Below are 23,391 nucleotides of genomic sequence, written 5' to 3' on the forward strand. Positions count from 1 at the left end.
AAGTTAGAACAAGTAAATGTTGAACAGAAAGAAATATTTGTGCAAGTAAGAGAACAGATAGAACATGGTTTGTTGCATGAAAAAAACAATGTCTGTGTTCATATTTTAAACCTCTTTTGATGTGTGATCAGTGGTCAAGCTTGGACAGGTAAATGTTTTTTTAATTAAAGTTTTGATCAGTTATCTTTAAAAAACTACTGATTCACATCTATGTTGTGTGGTAACAGCTCCAACTGGATTAGCTGCAAACAATGTTAAAGGAGTTACTTTGCTCGGATTATTGGTGTTACCAGTGGCGCATGACAATAAATTAGAATATCAGAAGTTGTCTGGAGAAGCTTCTTATGAAGTGTCAAGAGTGCTGAAGAAAATGAAACTTAAAATTATTGATGAGATGAGCATGGTCTCAAACTTAATGCTTGCTTTTGTACACTTTAGAATGCAACAGGTATTAAAAACAGAATACAACATTCTCTTTGGGGGAAAACATTTAATTTTATTTGGAGATCTGCTACAACTAACCCCTGTAAAAGGAGAACCAGTGTTTAAAACTCTTCTACATGAAGACACTAAGAAATCTTTGGGAAGTATTAGAAATTTGAATCTGTGGTTACATTTTGAATATAAAGAACTCACTCAGAATATGCGACAAACAAGAGATGAAGATTATGCAAATATTCTAAAAGATGTTAGAATTGGTGTTCTAAGCAAACATGTTAAACAAGCTTTTCAAAGTCGTCTACTAAAGAAGTTGTTTAGAAATGGAAACTCACCAGCAGAAATAATGTACAAGAAAATGAAAGAAAATAAATCTATAGTTTGCTTAATGCCTACAGTGGAAGCGTGTTATACATTTAATAGAGAGCTTATAAAATTGGAAAGTCAAGAAATAGCTCACATTGAAGTTATTGATAAAATCAAGCATCGAGGAATAACAATTATTCTGACTAAATTGGATTCTTTGGAAAAGTCTGTATCAAAAACTGCTGGCTTTGAAAAAAATGTAGCTGTGTGTTTAAAACTGTCGGGTAATTTTGAAGCGTAATCTGAATATAGAAGAAGGTTTAGTGAATGGAGCAATGGGGAAAGTTGTTGATTTTGGGAAATATCAAAATAGAAATGGAATAGAATTTTTGAACGTTAAATTTGATCTGATTGCAGAGGTAAGACTGATTGCATGTTCTGCGGCACGTTTTTTGCTTGTAAATGACTATAATGTTCGTTAAAAACAGTTTGCCTTCTGTTTAGCATATGCAATAGCTTTTCACAAACCACAAGGTTTAAGTGTAGATAATGCTTTGGTAAATGTTGGAAGAATTGCATTTAAAGAAGGAATGGTATATGTTGCATTATCTCAAGTGAGAATGTTGTCTGGTTTTTACTTAATTGATTTTGATGAGAACAAGGTTAGTGCTGATGTTAATTGTGTAAGAGAATATAATCGTTTGAGAAGGCTTTATGCTCCCCATTTAGGTGAATATCCTATTTATGAGAAACGTGTTGTGTGTTCAAAACACAAACATGTTGAAGAGTTAACTATGGTTGAAAAGCAGAAAGAAAATCAACAGAAAAGAAACGATGTAAAGAAGCAGAAAATACAAACAAGTGATAATATTGTTGGATACCAATTAGAAAATGCTTCTGGTGTCAACTGCTATAGTAATGTTATTCTAAATGTTATATTTTATCTTGAAGATGTTTGTGGTGAAATTATGGAAAGTCAGGAAAAAACATTATGTTCTGCACTTTACACTTTATTTCAAGAACTAATAGAAGTAAGATCCATTCTGCTTCTGGTATTCGCCTACTGTTGTATACATGTACTGGATCTTTAACGTTCAGTGTTAACATACAGCTTGATGCACAAGAATTTTTGATGGTTATGCTTGGAGTACTAGAAGATGAAGGAATTCAGATTGAGGGTTTATTTGGACTCAGTTAGAAATGGGAACATAAATGTGAAGTGTGTTTATTATCTTCAAGGACTATAATTGACAGAGAACGATTTTTTATATTTAACAATACCTGATATACCATTTGGCTTCATGGGAAGGTGTATAGATCTTTCAGGAATTTATACTGGATGCTTTCAAAGTTAAATTTTTGATACATTATCTGGCGTAGTGGGAAAATGTGCAGAGAAATTACTTAAGATCTTTAAGGAATTCATACTGATGCTTTCAAAGCCAATTTTTTTATATATTATCTGCTGTATTGAGAAAATGTGCGGAGACACTACGAAGTAAAGGTAAGATTTGAACATTTGAAGTAGTATTGGATGTGTTATTTGTGTTGATTTTGTATTATATTTGGGAGAATTAGTTTTTTTTTTATCTAGTTGATTGTTTTTTTTGTTCCTGCTGTTTATGATGAAACTACATGGACATCACTGTGAGGGACGAAGTTAAGTAGTAGCTGATGACAGCAAAAAGAGGGAGAGAATTTGTTTTCTGAATGTTAAATTGTTTTGTATTATTTAAAAACTCATTCTAATTCGTGAAATGTATTACGTTACATAGCACTTTTGCAGTTTATTTTATGTAGTCAAAAAGTTAGAAAAAATAGTACTAATGACAAATACACAATAGTAGTTCAATATTTAAAAAAAACATTTGAAATTCATTGAAAAATCCATAGATTTCAGGGACGTTATACTTAGAGATTAGCATTTAAAAAACCTTTGAAATTCACTGAAAAAAACATAGGTTTTACAGACGTTATAGTTAGGAATTAGCAATTAAAAAACCTTAGAAATTTACTGAAAGAACCATAGGCTTCAGGGACGTTATAGTTAGTTGGACATTTGACTCATGTAAAACCAGAGAAATTTGCCTGTTATAGTTAGTTGAGCTAATTATAACTGGTGCACCCACAATACACTGCTGATGATGTCACATATTACATCACTCATGACATGGTCAGTAACATCACTGATGACATCTCAAATGACTGTAAAACCTATGGTTTTTTCAGTGAATATATATATATATATATTTGCATATTTTTAGCAATAAAAGCGTGAAACAATATTTTTTCCAATGCTTTTGTATGTCCAATTGTATGTATAGGGGAAAGATATTTTTTAAATCAACATTTTTATATCATATTTTTGTTTCACAATGTTGTTTTTAATATTGTCAGGGATCCCTGGGCTGTGTAATCCTGGGTCCCGCTGGCAGGCAGGTAGCCAGCTGGTTCTGCAGGGATCATGGGGCTCCCACTGCAGCCCCCAATGTGTGCTTTGTGGGTGCATTCGGGAATGGGGTATCCAGTGCCCTAGAAGGATTGTGGAGGTGGGCTGCATTGCCCTCCACTTTTAAATAACATATGGCCCTGGGGGAAGGAGTCCCCGGGGTCAATGAAGGCTTGGGCAACATCTGCTTGGTCACGTCTCCATTTTAGTTCAATTTGACTCTAGGGGATAGGGTCCCTGGGTCCTTATAAGGCTAAATTGAATTTGGACCCACGGGGATGATGTCCCCGGTCCTACTGAGGCTCAGGGGGACGAACACTGCTTCCCTTATATGTGTTGCTTGGTGGGTGCCCTGGATCGCCACTGGGGCACCCACCTATAATCTAGGGAGGCCCCAGGGAATGGGGTGCCTGGGGCTATAATAGGCTCAGGGAGGGGCCCATGAGGCTGCCTCTACTTTTTAATGAAATTCAGTCACAGAAGATGGGGTCCACAGGGCCCATTAAGACTCAGCGAGAGGGGGTGTGCAGTGGTGTACAGTGCTATGGTATGGATGGCATGGAGAAGAATAGAGTGGCATACAGCAGACTGAAGGATGAAGAGCAGAGTGGCAAACAGTGGAGTAGCATAGAGTGCAGCTCGATTTTTCCTCCGTTGAGTCTGAGGCAAGAATGCTCCATCCACAAGTCGACTTTCTCTACACATAGTTCAAAGTCCGATGGAAAATTGCCGGGCCCATTAAGAGTTATGACCAGCTGAGTGTCATCCGCATAGGTCACAATCTTAATTTTGTGGGGCAGGATGATATCGGTCAATGGCTGCGTATGTACTTTAAAGAGAGTGGGGATCAACGAGGATCCCTGTGGGACTCCGCAGTTGAGCTCGAGTTTCTGAGATGTTGCATCACCTGAAAAAACGTGGAAGTTTTTTTTCTCTAGATAAGATTGTATCCAGGTGATAGCGTTCTCTTGTATACCCAGTCTCCTAAGTCTCTCTACTAGAATGGAGTGGTTGACCGTATCAAAGGCAGAGCTTACGCCAAGGAGGATGATGGCAACTGCTCCTCCCTGTACCAGGATCTGCTTGGCGTCCTCTACCACTGTAAGAAGGGCAGTCTCGGTTGCGTGGTTAGGACAAAATCCCGTCTGGGTGGCAATTTTGAAGATCATGGGTCTCTAGGATATTCGAGAGCAGAGTGTTCACATATTTCTCCCAAACTTTTATAGTTACCGGTAGCAGGGATATTGGGCGGGAATTTCCTACAGCGCTAGGGTCTAGGCTATGTTTTTTTAAATAAATTCTTGACCATCGTATGCTTCCAAGGGTCTGGAACAAATCCTGTGGACAAGCAAAGATATGCCCTGGAAAGCAGAAAGCAGTTTGAGCCTGGGGTAGGGGGAGCACTAACCCATTGTGAGGGGACAACTCTTCCCTCAAAAAAATAGTGTCTGATGTCTAGTTGGTGGATCCCTGCTTGGGAATCACCCTTCTGAAGTGATCTCCAAGCAGGGATGCTCTAGGGGATGGTACCATTGGAAAAGCGGAGATTTTCACCTGTCTAACAATATCTTCTTTGCCATCTGCATTGGTGCTCTGGGCCTGAGATATGCCCCTGAACATCGATGCAGTCAAAGTGAAATGAGCTTATCAGCTCATTTCAGTTTGTCTGAATTGACGTCAGCATGACAATCGTGCCGATTGTCATTTCAGAGAATAAAAAACCAACCTCTGTTGCTGGGGGAAAATCTTCCTCATCTCCGGAGGCTGAATTTAAAAAAAAGGAACAACCCGCTGGTGGTTGCACCAGAGGGATTTCTTGCCTCTGATGGCTCAGGCATCTCCAGCACATCCTTAGCACCCAAGAGGATACTGCACAAAGTCTTATGTCACTGTAAATATGCAACAACCTATGCTATTCGCATTCAGAGGTCATCATATTTCAATACAAGTTTGGCTGAAATGGCATCAACAATTTAAGGTGCATATGCCTAAATTTGACAGGATACTGGTAAAGTTTCCAATAGAAATATACATACTGAAGAGCCTGCAAACACATAATGCCCATCTTTACCAATATTATTTTTTTATAAAGTTTTATATAGCGCAAACTTGACCTGAATCGGGTATCAGAGCGCTTTACATAGCACCAGTTGCATTGCATGAGGACACATTAATTTGTGTTAGACACAGGGAGATTAAGTGATTTTCCCATAATCACAGGATGTTCAGCGTCATTGCCGAGACTCAAACCCAGTTCCCCAGATTCGAGGTCAGCCGCCATAGCCATTAGGCCAACTCCTCTACCTCATATTTTGAATTAAAATATTTGTTCAAATAGACTATCTGATGTTACTTATAATTGCTAACATTTCATATTGCACGAATAGAAAGTAAGGTGCCTGATTTAAAGTGCATATTAAATAGATACAGGATAAAGTGCTGAATCAGAAATGCATGTGTGTCTGAAACTGTAAAGTACTTGTGTTAATTATTGCATACTTTCTTTGAACTCATTGTATTAAGATGTCATATTCTGTCTATCGTATTTATGCTTTCCAATTCAAATGCATCCTACATCAGTACACCTCTTGAAACACTCCTTATTGCATTAATATAGAGATTCATCCTCTAAAGTGTTAACTTTATAGTCACAAAAGTAAAACATGTCTAGTAACTCGAAATTGTGTGAAGTACCCTGCAACATTATGTTTGAAGGTGAAGAATACGGACCATAATTTGAATGTCTGATGTAAAATTGCCCCATTTCTAATTCCGAATGAATGCATAATGAGAGTTCAGATGACATCCCACACAAAAGTCACATGCAGTTTTACCATGCGCTCAATTATAAAAGGTGTCTAGAGGGGGGCCATGCCTGATTGCCTACCATCCTGCCACCTCTGCTCCTGGGGGGCCCTAGGTGGTGCGTGGAGGCTGAGTTATCCTGCCTGGACCTGAGACGCTGTGCCTGAGCCCCGCCCCCAGCTAGGCCCGTTCCTTCTACCACTGCTGGTGTGACCTCCTGGGCCAGGAATTAACCGGAAGACAGCAGAGGGCTCCACGGTCCCACAGTGGCATTGGGAGCCCGTCCGCTGTACCATCCGGTTCCAGCCTGATCCGCGTTGCCGGTGCCATTTCTCCCTGCTCCTGGCACCCGTGGCGGCCATCCGGTGTGTCCTGGCCAGGTAACGAGACGGTGTGTTCCCCGCGACTCCCCGCCGCGTTGGTGTCTTGGCTGGTGTGTCCTCCTGGCGGCCTCTTCCACAAACTGCTGCACCGCCTCTGCCTCCCTGCAGCCTTCGCTGTCTATCTGGAGCATGCACCACAGTTTTTACCCTTCACAGATGGCCCATCTCTAGCTTGAGCCACCAGCCACACGTGATGTTCGGACACCGGCCTCATCACTGGCACATCTTTGTAACCCACTCAGCCATGACACACTTTGGCCTCTTCGGTCTTCTGGCCCAATTGTTCTGTGGCACCAACCATCCCTGTAGGGGTCCTCGCTGCTGATCTGGGGTTTACATGCTGCACAGGGGGGCCCTCTGCCACACACTCCTGACATGCCACTCTTCCTTTTTCTTCCTCCCTGCTTGCCAGCGACACAGACCACATGCTTTGTGCCATCAGTCCTCCTTGACATCGAGACACTGCCATCCACATTGCACCATTGGCACCAGTAAACCCCATGTGGCTGTCCGCGTCTGTGACCTCAGAACTCCAGGTGTCGCCTTAATCCCGCTCTGCTGGCATGCCCTGGCGGAGTTCATATAGGCATCACACCACAGCATCTGTTGCACATCGCTGGTATCTCTGATTACTATGGATGCTTGCCACAGCTCATAGCCCATAGTGGCGCACCCTCCTCTGGACTCTATTGATCTGTTGCTGCCTGCTTGCTTGCCTGCTGTCTTGGTGCGCCCACCCTGGGACTAGTCCTACCACCACCCCACCACCTCTACGGTCATCAGTGACTGTCTGCCCCTGGCTGCCTGCATCGGAGACATCTCTTGCCACCCCACGATCCCTCATTGCTGGCTCAGCTGCTGTTGATCCGTGGCCTACCTGATATGCCCTCAGCCGTCCTTCCCTGGCTATTTACCTCCTCATCAGTAGCACATCGCAGGGCACCTCTTCCCATAGTGGCATGCCCTCCTCTGGACTCTTTTGTGTTCGCGGGACCCATCTCTGCCTGCCCGCCATCTTGGTGCGCCCACCCTGGAAAAATCCTGCCTCCACCCCCACCACCTCTGCGGTCGTCAGTGACTGTCCGACCTTGATCGCCTCCATTGTAAATGCCTCTTGACATCCCTCAATCCCCTCATATCTGGCTCAGCTGCTGCTGTTCTGTGACCTACCTGCTGTGACCTCAGCCGTCTTTCCCCCTGGCTTCCCTCGATCATGGGACGAACTGATCCTAAGCAGCCCAAGATCGCATTTGACCAGCTCCACCAGGCGCGTCAGGACAGGGCGGGCTCTGATGGTGGTGAACCCGCTGGCATCATGGAGGCACCCCCGCATGTGAGGATGATTTGAAAGCAATTATGCCCGACGTCAAATCCACGGTCACTGACATTGCGGCCCAGCTTGACCAGTTGTCCGCCCGACTGAATTCTGTCAAGGCTCACATTGATTCTCACGATGCTCGGCTTCTGCATGTCAAATCCAGAGTTTCTGATGCTGAAGACACCGTCACTCAAGATCTTAAAAAATTGCTGCAGATGGACAAAATACTTGACCTTATCCAGAATAAAATTGAATATTTGGAGGAGCGCTCCCAGAGGAGCAACCTCCACATCACGGGAGTACCTGAATCCACCAATCTGCCCCTGCCCTGGCCCTGGATTGCCGGCCCGCCCCATCATTGCCAAAATCCTGAATTTTAGAGACCGCAATGCTATCCTCCGGGTGGCCAGGGAGAAGGGCGAAATCCGTCACCAGGGCAACTCTCTCTCGTTTTACCCAGACTATACCATCGCTGTCCCGGTGGCTCGCCGCAAATTCCTCCCCGCAAAGCGGATCTTCCAAAAGCACAAAGTCTCCTACTCTCTGGCATATCCCCCGAGGCTGAGGGTCCGGCAGGGTTCTAAAGCGCTCATCTTCCCAAACCCCAAGGACGCCCTCGCCTTTGCCAAGAAACTGGATAGGTCACATCGCCCCTCCCCTGCTGCATCTCATGACACTTTCGCTGACCATCTTAGCAATAATGATTGACTGACTGTGCCCTATCTCTAGTTTATTGCTTGCAGTTTATGTGGCTATGAGGTCAGCCCAACGTTGATTCTCTATGTTGCTCTAGCCTCCTGGGTCACGCCCTTCCTGGCCCAAAAGTAGGGGCATATGTTCCTCTGTCTTTTTGGAAATTTTTGTTGGTTGCCTGACATACTTCGGGTTTGGCCACCTTGCCTTATTGGCAAGGGTGTATGCTGAGCGATCTCCCATGGGATAATTCCCTTCCTTGACATTGTCTTTTTTTTGTTTCCTAGTTGTGGGTGCCTGGGATGGGAATGGGTGGAATCTCAGCCTGATTGGGGGGTTGGATTGGAGTGGGGGTGGTGAGTCTCCTGGGGCTGTTTTTTGGGTTGGGCAGGGTGGAAGGTTGCGCTAGGGGTAGCTGGGTAATGTTATTATTTTTTTGCGGGTTTTGTTGTGTGTTTTTGTATTGATATATGCTATTTGCCAGTTTTCTGGACCTTTTGTATTCATCGCCTTGTCAGTTTCATGCACTTTCATTGCATGTTCCTCAGCCGAGTGCACTTTGTAAGATTTCCCTTGGGCACTCTTACGGGGCCCTTGTTTTCATTATGGTTTTGACACCTTTTTGTGTCTTCAGGCTTAATGTACTCTCCTTACACTTGCTCTTTTTGCAACAGCTTCTCTTACTCCGCCACGTACCTTCTATCCCCCGACTGACTAGTTTATTAATATCCTCATTGACAAGACACTATGACTGACACCGGCAGGAACGGCCAGGGACTAAACGACGAACGCAAAGTGCGGCTGGTCCATGCCAACCTTATTCGTCACAGAGTGGACATATGCTTTCTACAGGAAACCCATCTCATGCCCCCACGTCCTCTATGCTCCTTTCTTGACACTGGGGCGAGAATAATTCATCCTACTATTCTACTTATTCCCGGGGGATTTCTATCCGGGTACGCAGGGGGTTCCCCTGGAAGACCTCACAGGTGGTAATCAACCCTGGGGGCCACTTTGTGGTTCTCCATGGCTCTCTCCATACCCAGCCTCTGACACTTGCCGCCCTTTATGGTCCTAACTGTGACGACCCTGATTTTTGTTCCACAAGTTTGGCATCACATCTCTGCTCTTGGCCGTGCTGCACTCCTCTGGGGTGGGGGCTATAATATACCTCTTTCCTCTTCACTGGATTGGTCCAGCCCCCGTGCCCTACACCCGCGCCCCACCGCCCTCAATACCATCCTTGCGGACAACTCCTTGTAAATGTAAATGTACAGGAATTTATATAGCGCAAATCACCAAGCGGTTTCTAAGCGCTTGCTTAGGGAACCCGTCCTGGTATTCCCCTGTGAGATAGCCCCGGCAGGTTATCCGCAAGGTGAAAGCCAGGCATCCCGCCGCGAGGGGCCGTTGTGGAGATTAAGCAAGCTATTGCCCAGAGTCGCAGAGTGTGAACCCGTGAATCGAGTTGGCACTGGAGCGAGAATTGTCGAGTTCATGGACATTTTAGGACTCAAGACCCCGCCGAGCCGGGAATTGAACCCTGGTCCCGAGCTGACCTCTGCTTCCAGGTCTGCCTCCTCTAACCAGTGAGCCACACTTCTCCACTCCAGGTCTGCCTCCTCTAACCAGTGAGCCACACTTCTCCACATCTCTGTATGATGCATGGTGTCATACTCGTCCTGATGTGCGTGAGGGTACTTGTGTCGCTGGCTCCCATGGCTGCTGGTCCTGCCTGGACCTCTGGATCACTACTGCAGACGCTCTGGCTTGGTTCACTTCCATCGATCACATGGCGTGCACCCTCTCGGATCATTCTCCCGTTCGCTTAGGTTTGCGCCTTTCCCTCTCTCCCTGCTGAGCTTTCTCCTGGCGGCTCCCCCCGAATGTTCTCCGCGATTGTGTATTCTGCGATGAAATTCAGACCGCAATTACGTGCTTTTTTCGAACTCAAAGAGGGTTCGGTAGATTCACCATCCACGCTGTGGGAAAGTTTCAAAGTCGTAATCCGTGGCGGGTGTATGTCTAAACAGTACGGCGTTCTTCGGTCCATTCGTGGCACTCTATGGAAATTGGAAAGGGAGAATAAGGACCTCGAATCTTCTCATGCTCAGGACCCCAGTTCCAATAAGCTCACTCAGATCTGGGGGAAATTGACAGACGTCACCGATGAGGCCGTCAGCAAACTTTCCTTTCTCGGCAGGGATTCTCAGGCGCGCCGTTTTGGTGAGGGCGATCGCCACGCAAAACACTTGCAAACCTGCTTCGCCCACCTCGGGTTGTATCTTATATCAACGCCCTCCGTGACGGCGGTCCTGATCGTATGACCTCACCCGATGAAATCAAAGCATGCTCTATTTCCTTCTACACGCAACTTTATACAGCCGGCTCTGTCTCCCTGTACGAGCTACTGGATCAGTACTTCGACACCCTCCAACTGTTATGGTTAGGAAACTCCCACCGGGAGTATCTCAACAAGCCTTTCTCTAAAGAAGAGATACTGGCTGCAATAAATGGCATGCCCAGCACAAGGCTCCTGGCCTGGACGGCCTGACGGCCTCATTCTTCAAAGCCTTTGCCCCCCACCCTGGTCCCCCACCTCCGTGCCATGTATAATGAGTCCTATGAAACTGGACAGCTCCCACCATCGCTCCGCGAGGCCTTACTCACCCTGCTCTTGAAGCCGGACAAACCACCCGAATCACAGGACTCTTACCGCCCCCTGTCACTAATAAACACGGACAACAACATTTTTGACAAATTGCTGGCTTCGCGCCTCGTCCGCCACATGCCGCTGATTGCTCTCCCAGATCAGTCTTTTTTCATCCCTGGCTGCGCCACCTCTCATAACCCCCGGACCATTTTTCCATTCTGCATCAAATAAACCCTGCACTCCCGGCAGTGGCGGCCCTGCTAGATGCCACTAAAGCTTTTGATACTCTCGAGTGACCCTTCCTCTTTTATCTTCTCCCTCACTTGGGTTTCAGTTAGGTTTTTATACGTAAAGTTCTGCTCCTCTATATTCTTCCCACCACCCGCCTTCAACTCAACGGCGAAATCTCGGATCCCAGCCTCATCGAGCGTGGCACACAGCAGGGCTGCCTATTGTCGCCCATGCTCTTTGCCATTGCAATGGAGCCTCTTGCAGCTTGACTGCGGCAATTTCACACCCAGAGGGGCATCGGCTTTGCGTCTTGCGCTTTGCTTGTTTCCATGTATGCTGATGACATTACTTTATATGTCTGCCATCCCCAAGAAACCCTAGTGCGTGAGGTAATTCGCTTTGGCGGATACTCCAGCATCCAGGCGAACTGGAACAAGTCTGTGCTGTTTCCTCTCACCGACGCTACATTGCCCTTTGTTTCGGATTGTCCTTTTGTATGGGCGAATGAGCCCACTAGGTACCTCGGGATCTGGTTGAGTAGTGAACTCTGGAGAGCCAACTTCGGATGTGCGGTAGACTGGTTGGAATCCAAGATCCCTCTCTGGAGTCATTTGCCACTCTCTTTTGATGGTTGCATTGCCATTGTTAAGATGGTGGTGCTCCGGAGGTTTTTATATTTGTTCCTCAATATTCCCATCTCCCTCAGTGCTCACTTCTTTCATAAACTCCGCTCCCTCGTGATCACCCTAATTTGGGCTGGCCGTCAACCCTGGCACGCATATAATATCTTGACCCTCCCTATGTAGTGCGGCGGTCTCGGTGCCCCTGACCTTAAACTCTACGCCCTCAGTGCCCAGACCAGTTTCCTTCACTTCTGGCTTTACCTCACTCTGTTCCAGCCCCACATCATGGTCGAGACAGACCTGGCTGCCCGTGGCCGCTCTCCACCGCCCTGTTTGCTTCGGCGAGACCCCTGCACATTGAGGTCGATACAGTCGAGACCCTGCGCTAGGCATGGGACGGGCTCCGAAAGTTCTCTGGCTCGAACTTGCTCTCTGCAGCCGCGATACCCATCACTTACTACCCGGCCTTTCTACCCCTCCAATCTTCAGGGATGGCGAAACACGGTACTCATCTCGGGTTCTCCACCTTGTCTGATCTCTATCCAGAAAACACGTTCTATACCCTTGATACTGATTCTTGCCCTCGGGACACTTTGCTTTACTATCAGCTCCAGACGATCTGCAGGAAGCTTCATCCCTCTTTCCCCCAGCCTCCCCTCTCGATGGCTACTCTGAATTGCTAACCATGGGTCTTTTCCACACCAGAAATTCTTACCGGGAATGTTGCACCTGCTGCATCCAGCGGTTCATTTTCATACCCGGTATACCGCTTATGGATCAACGTAGAGTAGACTACACTATAAGATGGCCGCTACCTTCATGGAGCGGTTCATCAAATGGAGTGCAGAGCTTTACTCTGGTCATGTCCCCCATACGATTTCAACCCAGAAGCTAGCCCCGCCCCGCAGACGCCGGAGAGTACTTCAGCGCGAGAACCTGGCAGCATTGGTCTTCCCGGTCCAGGCGGTGAGGGGTAGGTCATCCAGTCCACTCCGGCGACCATAATTGTGAGTATAGGATCTGTTGGTTACACCCAGTATGCTGTGCCTTCGACCAGGTGGAAATGTGTGGTGGGAGCTGAACTTTAGTACTTGTATGCCTCCACCTTGACCACCTCTGACAGCACCTTCTAGTGGGCATACTTTTGGGTGTTTTTGGGCCACGTACCGACCACGGACATACTCCTCGTCACTAGGAGGCACCAGACGTCCGGACACGGTCTTGTGCTACCCATTTTACATACCACCATTGGCCCCACCTGGGTGTGATTGTGAGACGATTCTTCTGGGAGAGCTTAACAGGCGACTGTCGCCTCCCTACCCACCTTCCCAACGCTCATGGTACAGTGAGACATGGGATGGTTACCAGTACCTTTCTATCCTTACTTTTGTGTTCAAGGCTTATTAAGTTTTCTTTGCGAGTATGTTTTAGAACTGAGTTAGGTGAGTGGCATAACCTACAGTTGCGCTCCGGTTGCTTGTGGTTTTTAGCCCGATGATAACTCCCCACATGCACATGCTGTATTTGGTCCCTCAGTCTTCTGTTTTTAATCACATTTTCAATGCCTGGTTGTTTTAACTTCACTCTACGATAGGTTACCAAACCTTTATGGAGGCAATTGTTGACACCTCCACCACTATTTGTATGATTAACCACGGAGAAAGAGAGTTGATAGCATAAACCGGAGAGAGGACTACCAACTTTCCACTAAAACAGTTGTGATTATATTCTGTATTTCTCTTAGGTCACTCAACGTTCATGGCAAGACTGTTTTTCATAGTACTAGACGTGGTAGGTAGCACCTGCACCCACCACATTGTGTAGATAGTTGTTGCACTAGGTCCTGAAGAATTGCCAAGGATCACTATGACCACGAGGCATGAAACATGTTTACTGTCAGAGTTGAGCATAGCTGAACTGAACCCTTACTTAAGCAACCTGCCACTCTTATTCTGTGTTTAATCAGGTGGATAGCCAGCCTGAATAAAAGCCTTTTTTGGACTATCCAACCTGTTTTAACCACCTCTACTATCCTGAATCTACATCACTAGGGCTCCTCACACGCACTGCACCATATGGCCAGAAACAAAAGATCTCCACTAAAGAGCTCCTTTATGGGTGCCAGTCAGGAATAGCAGCGCCTCCCCGATGAGGAGCAGGTCCATATGATGAAGCATGACACCTTGCTGGCTGGGTGTGTGAGGACCCTAGTTCTGATACGAGGAATTCCCTTCCTCTTCTTTTGGGAGTCTGACTAATCTTGTGTTAAGCCGGCTCTGTTCTCTTGTTGTCCTACCTTAGAAACTGCATACCCTCTTCTGCCACTGCTTGACAGGGCATGTATGTTGGACATCTTTAAAAAGCCCTATAGTCCCTCCTTCTTGTTAATTCCAATATAGTGGCACAAATTTACTTTTAAGGAGAAACAACCTCTTTTTGCAGGCTTTGATTTATACTCAAGAAAATAATTACACTGTTGACTGACCAAAGTATCTTCTTCATTAATATTGGAGTATGTTTGTTCCAACTTCTGGAAAACAATTGGATGGTTTGTATAAGGTACAAACGTTGCTGACTTCCTGTGTCAACTCAAAAGGCACTAGAATTTGGAACATGCACTCTAATGGCCCCATTTGCCAACCTGCCTCTTCATATCTTTGGCAGTTGCATCACCTCTCCTTTGTAGTACATAATCATTCACCGACCTGTACTTCTCAGACTGGTTTTACAACATTTAGAAGATGGAGTTCTAGTGAGTTTGAATCTCCTGTATGAGGGTTTTTGCAGGCACTCTGTTAGCAGGCTGAATTATCATCAACTGTTTCCGGGTTTTTGAAGGAATAGCTGAATTGAATGCAAACCCTGCAAGAGCTGATCAATATGCTGTGAACTACTTATGTTTTGATGAAGTTCTGCACTATTAGGTTAATGAAATTAGATAAACATACCATTCTGAAGTATACTCCATCAGCAATGGCTTTGGCAATATTACTACCACTTTCAATCCCATTCTGAGACCGCTGTGTTAAACCCATTCATGTACTTTAATATTTGAATTCTTCAGGGATGTTGGTACCAGTATGTGTTTTCTCCATGGAGAGCATTGCATCTGTAGTAGGTTGATGAATGTCTTGAAAAGCATCAGCGATGGTGAGACCAGGGTGTAGTTTTTGTTTAATCCTGTTGAAGGAGACCATGTGTGCTGCGATGCAGATGTAGTGTACAGCTTGACACTGGTCCACATGCTTATTGTACAGTGGGTGGACTCCTGCCTTGCTTCACCAATGAGGAGTTACAGCACTTGATGGTGCACCGCTGCCACAGTAACAGCCAAACTATAGCTCTGGCTTTGAACCTTCCATTTTGGATAGAGGGTCTCCAAACATTCCAGCAATGCCTTTCCTGCTAGAGAAAGAAGGATTCCAGTCACTAATACTTTGGCCTATGGCCATGGTAGGGATTGTGGCTGGTTCAGTTTCTGAAAAGATAAAACGCAGGGGGTGTTGGTGGTTCTGCATGACTCACAGCAGGTTGAATATGTTATGTTATGTTACGAGATTTGTAAAGCGCATGGCTGCCTCAGCAATAGGGCGTCCCAGCACTGATCCCACAGACCAACAGAGAAAAGAAGGCGTCAGGGCTGGTAGAAGAGGTGAACTTGGAAAGAGATAGGTTTTTATAGCTTTCCAGAAAGATCCATGATTTTGAATGCTTCTGATGTTACCAGGAAGGGCTTTCCAGATTCTGGGGGCGAGGGCACAGAAAGAGCGACCTCCAACTCATGGTCTTTTGACACGAGGGACACATGCAAGGTGTTGGTCAGAGAACCGCATCAAGTGGTTCTGTATGTAAGGAGTAAAGAGCTTGGCTAAGGTGGTGGGAGCTTGGGCATTCAGAATTCTGTGGGAAATGCACAGAGCCTTGAAAATGATTATTTTCTCCACGGAAGCCAATGGAACCTTCGTAGGAGTTTGGATGCTGAACAAGATTTGGGGAGGCCGAAGAGCATCCGAGCTGCATTGTTTTGTGCCCTTTGTAGGCAAGGGATAGAAGTGGTATGCCTGCCTTTGTGCCACCTTGGCATGAACAATTACTGGTTCATCTTTCTCACGTTCAACTAGGTTTATAAAAGTCGAATACCATGAAAAATAATCAGACACACACAGTAGTGTTACAAAATGGTGGCAGACCACATGGCAAGCGAAGATGGAGGCATGGAGAACAAATAGAAAAAGGCCTCCTATGACATACACATAAAACCTCTTGCACCACAAAATAGTGATTACTCACATGGTAGGCAAAGGAGGCTTGGAAAAGAATGAGGACATGACTTTGCTATCCTGGCAGATGGCCCTCTCTTCCCCAACAAAATCTTGCAGCACTGCAGGGAAAGGAATGGCATAGACATATATACTCAAAATGTAACTAGGACCTTCCGCTGGGCTCCAAACATCACCAGTAAAGCAGCAACAATAATGTAAAAATAAACATAAACCAAGACAAAAGTTATATTAACACAATAGCAACACAGACCGTATAAGAAAATAATGCCCTATATAAGTAGCCCATAGGCAAATTTTTCCCCTGTGAAAAAAAATTAAAAGTTGCAGATAAACACATTAACCAACCATCTAAGATATATACACACATTTACTCACAAAATGGAGGGCATGCACATGATGAAGCAGGTAGATGAGACCAAATGAAAATGTCTTGATACATGGGCCTGTACTCCTGGAGCAACCCTCAACCTATCAGACTAGGCCTCAAACATAAAATGACATAGTACAAAGAAAGAATCTGGATAGAATTCACAAAAACACAACACACAGAAGGATATGTATGCAACCATCTGGTCTCCAACATCACAGAATTCCGTCTGCCTTTAAATGCTTATTTATAGCCACATCAGCTGCATGCACCCCTATTCCAAACTTCAGGCCATACAGATTCAAACAAATAGAATCCAAAAAAGAAACGAAAGTAATGGTGCCTGCATGTCCTCAAACAGCAAATATTTAGCAAAGTACTGCACCAAGTCTACTTGATTTTCACCCCCAAAAAGCTACATGTCAAAGGCTGGACATATTTCAGGAAAAGCACCTGGGCAACCAGACCATACTTGGTACCCACATACAAGCAGGCTTCTCCTCCACATTCCCCAAAACATTAATGTAAATGACCCACAAAGCTCGAAGGCCAGCCACATATGAGTTAACCCTAACCCCCCTGATAACTGCCATGCATCGGAAAGAACCGAAAAATCTAAGAATTGTTACAACTTTTATGTCTGATGACAATGTAACTACCTCCTTTTTGTCCAACCATTGAGTGTAATCTATGATTCAGATAAAGGAATCCACAAGCAATTCACTAACTATCTGGAACAAGGGAACCCCATCCGTATGAAAAAACAGTTTACTCTTCTAACAAATGACCGGATGCTCTCAAGTCTTCCACTGTTGAGAAGTTTCACCAAATGCCCATTAAGATGTGGGGGAGTCATCAGGCTTTGAACTGGTGAACCATGTCCTCATACCCTTCATGGTATAAAGTGTGAACCAGCAAAAACAGCTTCAGGTAATACCTAAGCCAACCAAGAGATTTTGAACATCAGCATTTCAAATATAGCCCTCCTGACCTTTTAAAGCAAGTGATTTCCACCTATGTGGAGGATGCTGAGGGCTTGTGTCAGTAGCCCCCTGGCTTCAGTTATCTACATGTTTTCCGTCAACTGGCTGTGGCAGAGAAGACTTGCATCACTGTCTGCTACTAGTGTCCACTTCTGATAAACATCTCCACAGGTCTCCAGTCAATTCAGTGGCCTACAACCCAAAATGCAGATTGCATTATTCAAATGAGTGGCCTAAAACCCAAATGCAGATTGCATTATAATTTCTGAGGCACAGAGTTAATTGACTAGAACAATGGAGGTCTCAAGTCAAGAGAACAGAAACAGAGGAATGTAGAGCTTAGGAAAATCCAATTTCCACTTTCCAGTTTAATTCATCGTGCCTGGGTCTAAATCTCTCCCCTCAATGAAGGTAGCATTCCCAAACCTAAAGCAGTCCTAGCTAAAGTTAGGGTCATCAATCCCTGCTGACCTCAGTGCTGAAAACACCTTTCTAAATTGAAATATCAACAGCCACACTTGTCACCAAGCACAAATAAAGACACAAGATAGAGTTTCGTCAATAGAGTAATCTGTCATAAATGTGACAAATGTGGGGGAGTACCCTTTCAAGCAAAGCCTCAGATTACCCACTCTATTTTGAGTCAGGTAGACTATCATTTTCCTGATTGCGGTGCCCCTGTTGGTTCGGCTAATGGAAAACTTACTCCAACAGCACTTCGGAGTAGAAGATGGTCTGATATCTTTTTCTTCTTGATGTCACCACCAGGTAAACCCTGGCAGTCATGAACAGAACAAAATTATGATTCCCAACCACTGGAACAAAACTCCCAGGTTGCTGTGGCCATTATTTTTTTTTCATAAATTGAATTCTACTTTAGGAGTTTGTTTGTGAAAAACAAATAAGGTTGGTGCACTATACTAAAAAAGCCGGCGGCTTCACACCACATTATCAGCGGTTTCACAGGATAAGCGATGACACCAGCTTCTCTCAACGCAAAGAGATTACAGCTAGGCTGGCCATGATCTGTAAATGTGATGTGCTCTGTCCATCAGGCTGGCGGGAGCAATGTCCTTCAGCACTTTGATAATCAAAGGTAAAATTAGCACACACTAAATCAGGTTCTTGGCCTAGCAACCCAAGCATAAACAGAGGAACTCTCAAAACAACATTACTAGCTAACACAGGGGGTCTGGGGTTTGCCTATGGTTTGCATGCTTCCCATTGCTGAGCTGATTGGTATTAGACAAAGGCGGGATAGAGAGACTAGATCTTCCAACCAGCTAACGCCCCACAGAGTAACCCCGCACTTGAATCTGCCTTGTAATCAGTGACCAAATCAGCCACTTTGAATTTCTCACAAATACCCAAACTAATGAATACAGTTATTTCGTACCTTGAGATACAGACTCGTGGCAGGGTACTCAATATCTGAGTCCATTTGTCAAAATGTTAAGACACCTAAAATCACCATGCACCCGTTCCAGTTTTTCGCAGGCCCTCGGCTTTGCATAACTTAAAATTATTTGAGTCATCTTGTCACCTTGGAAAAGAAAGCCATGGCTGAAACATGACTCCTAGCGAATACAGCTTATCCCCCCTCAGTCCTCAAGTGCCATATAAAATGAGTCTAAAAATATAAGTAGATGAGCACCCCTTGTGAAGATCCATCGACAAACTCTAAATGTCAATCAAAGGTCTCCTCATAGACCTTCTTGGTTGTTGGCACTAGGCTAGCTAATGTGAGGTCTGGCAGGACTAAACACCAAGATTTAGACATTTTGTAACAAAGATGTGACTTCCTATTCTCTCCTTAGGTGAAAGTGATGACACTTCTGCATCTTGCAATGAGACAAGGAGTTTAGCTGCATCATTCATCACTCCAAAGATATGTTTAGCCTTGAAAAGAAGCACCATGAGACATATTTACAAGGGGAGGGCGCCACCTCAATTTCAGGTTTACCAACGTTCCTATGGCTTAGTGCCCTGCTTACCGCTGCTTAGTAAATATGGTACCCTTCAATGCAGGTATATGCGTGAAAGGGGCGTGGAATGGGTATTACTGTGGGTGTTCCACCACAACACCCATTGCTTTTTTACACTGCCCCGGATTTACAATTATCTGTAAATCTGAGGCAGCGCCAAAAACTAATGCCATGCAATAGCATGTGTTAGAATGGCGCAACAAGAAGAAATACTTTTATTTCTTCTTGTTTTTATCTTTTTTCATGCATGCTGCATTGCACGGCACATTTAGAAAGAGCAAAATGCCATTAATGATTGCTTATGAGCAGGAAGGTGTCCCTACCTGCACATAAACAATCAATAAATAATGACGATTTGCTACTTTACTTCTATGTGTGCTGCAGAAGTAACAAATTGTCAATACTGTTTATGTGCAAGAAGGGACAACTTCCTACACATAAATAATCATTCTCTGCAACCTAGCACTATGGCGCTAGGGTGTCTGTGTTGGCGCTAGGCAATTAGGGAAAAGAAAGGCTTGCACCATTTTGTTGAAAATACAGTTATTCCTGGATTTTGGAAATGGCGGAGTGCGGCGCTGCAAAATTTGCGGCAGCACCAGGCTCCACCATTTCCTTGTAAACATGCCTCCATGTCTTTCAGCATCTATTGCTTGGCATGTTGTATTTAGTGGAATCAACCACAGACCGCAGGGTGGACCCAAAATCAACCCTGGCAGATGCATCCTTCAATGCAAATGGGCTGCATTAAAAAATCCCTGTGATAGCTGTGATTCCTAATGGGTCACAAATTGAGACCTACATCAATAATATTCATGAGGTAGGTCGATTTCCGACCTGGTAGGAATCAAAAATTAAGAAGTAAACATTTCATACAATGAGAATACCGATTACCAAATAACGATCTGGAAAAGATCGCTATTTGGAAATCTTATTCTAAAGGTACTACATCTGCCCCTAGGCACCCTTCCTGCTGGTCACAGTCTTTCCTGCGAGCCAAGCTAACTCATTCTAATGAAGTGAAAAAATGAGCTCCATTGTGCAGGTGCATTGATATTCATTGGTACAACTTAGTACAATTTAGTGGCTTCACCGGAATTCAACACTAAAATACCCTGGTAACAATAGGATGCTTTCAGTGGGAATTAAGGTAGTGTGCTCACCCTTCTAGTGTACTAAGTTTCTCTCTGGCTCACAAACACACGCATGCTTACACTAGCGCGCTAGCACATTGTTCCCTTTTATAATAGTAATAGCAACTGTCAAAGTGTGCCCTGCTTGGCTTCCCGCCCCCTTGTAAGGCAGCACAGCTACAACAAACATTTAATATCCCATTAAAGAGCCTCTCCTAACCATGAATTCCACCAGCTGCAGATGTGGAGTTTGCCAGAATCAATTGTTCTTGGCCTTTGTACAGCAATACTACATTCCTCTGGTGTTATGGTGTATAGATAACAGCTAGATATTCAAACCGTATAATGAAATATTTAATCAAAAAAGGTTTAGAAAGTGATGTTAGAAACAGTTTTACAAGGCTTTCCTGGGGGTGAAGCGCTAAATAGATGCGACGGAAAGCCCAGTGTAGCTACATAACAAAATTAATTCATCACATGGGATATCCCAAAACCATCCAAAACAACGGTAGTTGCTAGGAGACAGATACAGCACAATAAGAAAAGCACACAACTTTGACTCGGGTAATAAAAGAATAATTTTCCAGTGATTATTTATCATTCTAGATGAGGAGACAAAGGATAACTAAAATGTGAGCGCACGAAAACAGCAAGATTCAAAATGGGGTTGAAAAACACTGAAATGCCATCATTTTAGGACTATGGCGTTTAAAAAGAAAATGGAAGCCGCCCACTCGACGCACTGCTTTCATGAGACCTCCTGAAAGCAGCTATGTTTGACCCAATCAGTGTATGTATCGCTGCGCAAGCGAGAAGCTGTTAAAAAGGAGGAGCATTCTTTATGACATCGACCAAGGACGAACCACAGTTTGAAGGCACTAATCCGGGAGGTGGACAATAAAGGAGCACGGTGCTTACAGTCATCATATATTGCTAAAACTCCATTTATCAAATTTTCTAACCCTCTAAATGCATTTTTGCATAAATAAAGATGATAAATCCTAAATAGCGTGTCAAGACTTGTGCTTTTACTAAATTGTACCTAATATTGCCCGGAGCGGTTCAAAAAAGTGGAGATTGTAAAGGACAAGGAGTAACCACACAAATATCTTCTACCCACCTTTTGCTGACACTGTATTGTAATTCCACTCTGGCTTTGTTCATCCAGATCAAAAACAAGAGGCATTGGTAAAGGAAAAATAGGTTTAACCTTAGAAAGCTGGTGCGATGGTGAAATGGTGGGTAGACGGCATCAACCCACTATTTTCACAGGGTGGACGCCATTCCTCTCAGTCACAAAGTTGGGTCCAAGTGAAACATGATGAATGTGTCCCAGTGTAATTTGCCAACACCAGGATACATTCAACAGCGCCTGCATGTTGTCTGCTTTCCCTTCTAAGCAGCAAAGTGCAGGCGGCGAGGGGGCTTTCTTACCTGAGACTTCAGCTCGGCCCATAAAGAGGCATGGCCAGCACAGGTAACAGCGTTGAGACGGGATGGTGTTCGACTGACGACAGTATAGGTACAGTTTAAGTTAACAAATATAAGAACACTTACCTTGGTCTCGGCGCATCGTCAACTCAGTGATGCGGCAAGCCCAAGGTAATATGCTTTATTAATTGTTTTATTTAATTTGTCCTATACCGTCATCTGTTGACTTTCCCCTCCCCCCTGCACTTTACCCCACCCCGACTCACTGCTCTTACCTGTGCCGGCCCTGCCTGCCCATAACAAAGGCACAGTGTAAGGAGCCATCAGGCCTCCATTTGTTCCAGTAGGAACATAGCTGGGGACTATCTATGGCCCATCACCCAGATGCCTATGCAATGGAAGCTGACCAAAGAGACACAACATATACCTTTACAAGTACTTAACAGAAACCACATCTAGAGACATGTTTTTCCTATTGCTCAGTCCCTGTTTACAATTGATATATATGGACTGTAAGTATGTCAGATGTATCAGTCTATAGGAGTATTTACACGAATAACAATTTTAAAATGTGTATGCAGCACACTTTGTGATAGCACTTCTTCATTATGTTGTAATTTGTACACTGGCAACATTGTCTGGAAAAATATTTCACTAGTTTAGTATACAAATACAGCAATGAACAACTGAAAGATGGCCAGTCAACCATTGCCAAGGGCCTTCCTCTGCACAAGGACACATGGCGCAGCAGATGATGGATTATGTGGAAATTGTGGCAAATCCATAATTATGGGAAAAACGCAGAAGCTGCTGTATCACAGAAATCCAGTGGCCCTGCCTGAACCCATGCTGTGCAGTTTGCATGCAGGTCCTTGATACCGTTTCATAGCTCACTTTGCTATGTTAGGACTACAATTTATGAAAGGCAAGTAACAAATGGATATCAATGTTAAAAGCACTTACCTATCTACATAAAATAATCATCTCTCTATAAATGATAGTGTTGGCTTCTTTTAAGTAATGTCCAAGTGCACCTTAGTCTACTCTCAAAATAATATATGTGTTACGTCAGCAAATAAATTATTGCACATGAACATATATTCAAAGATAAAAAAAGCACTCAAGCACTCAGTAGTCCATTAATTGAGAGTCAATCTCTCATTAAGTGATATGTTGTGGAAAATTAACAGATACATTCCACAGCAGTTCAATTCTTCCTTTACTACAGAGTCAGAATCACAAACAGTAAAATTCAAACCACCACAGCAGACATGTGTTTCGTCCGCCTGGACGTTTTCAAGACTATAGAT

Source organism: Lissotriton helveticus, chromosome 3_1 (genome assembly GCF_964261635.1).
Source record: "Lissotriton helveticus chromosome 3_1, aLisHel1.1, whole genome shotgun sequence".
Classification (NCBI taxonomy): Eukaryota; Metazoa; Chordata; class Amphibia; order Caudata; family Salamandridae; genus Lissotriton; species Lissotriton helveticus.